Consider the following 3,309-nt stretch of genomic DNA (forward strand, 5'->3'; position numbering starts at 1 on the left):
ATTTTCCTACATTTTGTATATACGTGTATATGTGTGTATGAATATGTGTTTAAATGCGTGTATGTGCACGTGTGTATTGTATGTGCATATGTGTTTATAAATATGTGTGTATGTGTGTGTACAGATGTGTGTGCCTTTGTGTATATGTGTGTATAAATGTGTGTGCGTGTGTCTGAAAGTGTGTGTATGTGTATGTCCAGCAATAAACAGACAGAAGCAAAAGGGATGATATTTTCAAGTATTTAAATGTAATCAAAGCCCTTTGTCTTAAACAAGACAGGATCTGTGGCTTTGGCTAGTGCAGTGAGTACGCTTACGTGGTTCCATTTCAAGCTTCAGAGTTGAAGGATCAGGCTGAGAAGAGATGGAGTCCAGGATCTGTTAGTTCCCATTCACTCCGAGTCCCTTTAGTGACCCTTCCCTTTTCCCTTAAAAAAACAAAAAGTTGAACAGTGTTGCTGTTCACCCTCAATGGTGTTTCAAAGGGACAACTATGTGGCAGGACATTTCTGAGGGTTTTTGTTTCATTTGGTTTTGGTTTTGCCCTCAAAAACAAAGCAAACACTTAAAGTGTGAAAAATAAAGGTACAACTTTGACACAGGGTGAGAGCTTTGTCTATTTTACTTACGATGGGGTCCAGTGAGACATGGTATGATGTGGGTTTGAAGGTCAGCCGGCCTGCTGTTTCATCTAGAGATGACAATTACAATAATCAGATAAGAAGTTCATGTGAAAGTATGCATGCAACCTATAAAGTAAATTACTGCATAAAAACTCAATGAATTCACTCAGAACAAGCAAAAGAGTTAAAACTTTTCCCACACTGCTCTTTGCTGAGCATTTTTCAAGAAAAAGAAGATGGAGAGAGAGACAGAGAGATACATTACATAGTTTTGGAACGATGAGAGAGGAGAAAGCATGTGTGTGTGTGGGGGGGTACAGCATATCCTAAGCCCTTTGTGCCACAGACCAAAGGCTCAGAGCCTGAGAACTAGGGAGACAAGTGCAGAAGGGAATCCAGAGAGTCAGGGAATCTGGCACACACCTGAGCCTGAAATTCGAGACCACTGCTGAGAATGGAGTAGCTAGTTATCAAAAGTTCCTCTGGGAGGCTGAGTATGGTGGCTCACACCCTTGGACCTAGCACTTTGGCGGCTGAATCAGGAGGATTGCTGTGAGTTCAAGGCAAGCCTGAGCTGCATGGTAAGTTCTAGATTAGCCCAAGAACAGAATAAGAACTTGTCTCCAAAATGAGGAGAAAGAGGAGAAGCAGGAGGAACAGGAAATAAAACAGAGGAAGTCGAGGAGGAAGAGAAGAAAGATGAGGCAAAGGAAGCAAAGAGGGAAGTTGTTTCTCTGTTGGGTGTGTGTACTTTTTAAGCTGAGCCAAATCTAAATCCTGGCAAAAGCCTAGTACCCACTACAAAGGAGAGATAAACACAAGAAAGTGAGCATGAAGGCAATCTGCTGTCTGGCAGCAGATAGACACACCTGAGGGCCATCTCCACAGTTAGATCCGGGCTGCCAGAGCCAGAAAAGCCCCGCCTCACACATGCTCCAGTCTCCGAAGCGGCTTGTTTTCACCTCTTAACCTCTAAGAGTGTTCTCCCTGGCTGAGGCTTGAGGTGCAGCCTGGCTGACTCTACAAAGCTGCCTTAGTGTGTTTAGCAACAAAAGCAACAACCACAAAACCTAAAAGTGAAACAAGTTCATCCCAGGCAGCCAGGTGTGTTGGCTTGGGTATCAGTCACGTGTCTTGTTGATTCGACAAAATGCCCAACAAAATTGATTTGCTTTGCCTCACACGACAAGGGTGTGCTGTATGGGGGGGAGGGGCAGCAGGAGCAGAGGCAGCTGAGGCAGCTGGTCGCATTGCACACACAATGAGGAAGCAGATGCAGAAGGATGGCGGCGCTCAGCCCATAGAGTGCTGCTACCCACACTTAATGTGGCTCTTCCCACCACCGTGAACCTCGTCTAAGACACTCTTCATAGAAGTGCCCAGACATTTCCTTCCAGAATGATTAAAAATCCTGTCAAGTCGACAGTCAACACTGTCACAGAACACAGCTGCTCGAGACGCTGAGGTAGGAGTGTTAGGAGGGTGAGAAGCCTTGTCTGTGCTACATAGGAGGTTCCAAGTCAGCCTACATTATAGTGTGAGACACTGACTCCTTGAGGAAAACAAATCCCCTCTCCACCTCCCTAAAAAACAAAAGTTTTGTGGTTCGAGGAGAGGGGGGAGTTCCTGATTTGTGCAATGTTAGGGAGAGCTGGAAGTTAGTAAGCCAAGATGAAATTTTGCTCAAGGTGAGATTGGGGTGAACTCAAGCTTAGTTTATACAGGGTGAAGAGCTGGTGAGCCTGGGCACCCTGTCAGTGCTGACATCTTTTGCCTTGACATCCCACATGCCATACTGTCATCTTAGCTGTGAAGTTTGTCATTAATCTTTCTCAAAAATACCAGGATCAGTGCACCTTAGACACCATGTTTTGATGGAGCAAAACACTTTTTTTGTTTGTTTGTTTTAGGCAGCTCTGATGGCTTAGATTTTGCGCCCAACCAACTTTATTTAGGGTTCTTAAACACTTATACCTCCCTATCCACCGACTAGAGGGAGGGGAGAAAGAAGGTTATGAGGTAAAGGGGGTTGTAGACCTTTTTAGAAGTAGTTCTTTGGGATGAGTCCACTCTTTGTTGTCCTGATACCATCAGTCCAGTCCAAAGGCCAACACCAAACAGTAACATAAATCAGCATGATTCAGAAAATCAGGACAAGTCAGTGAAAGCTGTAAGACTCCGTTGGATTGCCCTGAGAAGTTCTCTGGAACATTTCTCTCTGCAAAGTCAAGTGTTGAAGCACGAAGACCAGTGCAGTGATGTTGATCCAAAAAGCGATCTCTCACTGTCTGTGGGCTTCTATACATCTCCTCTCCTCAGCGTTCATCCACAGATGTTCTCAGCTGACCAAAGTCACACCCCTCACATGAGAGCTCACTGCAAAACATCACATGCCCTCTCACAAGCCAACCCCCAACAAAACACCACATTCCACCTCACAAGACAGCTTCTAGCAAAACGTCATGACTCAACTAAGCCCTCAAAGAAACCAGAAACTTGCACTTCACAGATGTGTTAGCCATCTTCCTGCAGCTGGGATGGGATAGCTGACAAACCCCACTATTATGGGAACACTTTATTTGGGCTCGTGATTTCAGGGCTATCAGATGATGGTCTGTTGGCTCCATTGCTTTGGGGCCTGTGGAGAGGCCATACATCATGGAGGAAGTGTGTTCTCAGGAAACTT

General features: G+C 45.1%; 1 long non-coding RNA gene across 1 annotated transcript; it reads right to left on the bottom strand.

The window, feature by feature from the left end:
- Positions 1-226: 226 nt before the first annotated feature.
- On the bottom strand, positions 227-1,650 carry LOC129679417 (uncharacterized). The gene is made up of 3 exons (XR_008720547.1): positions 1,493-1,650; positions 630-691; positions 227-354 (listed from the first exon to the last, which is right to left on the bottom strand). It is a non-coding gene; the product is annotated as an uncharacterized LOC129679417 (long non-coding RNA).
- Between the last annotated feature and the right edge of the window lie 1,659 nt (positions 1,651-3,309).

The sequence above is a fragment of the Psammomys obesus genome, unplaced genomic scaffold (assembly GCF_907164565.1).
Source record: "Psammomys obesus unplaced genomic scaffold, mPsaObe1.curated_primary_1811, whole genome shotgun sequence".
Taxonomy (NCBI): Eukaryota; Metazoa; Chordata; class Mammalia; order Rodentia; family Muridae; genus Psammomys; species Psammomys obesus.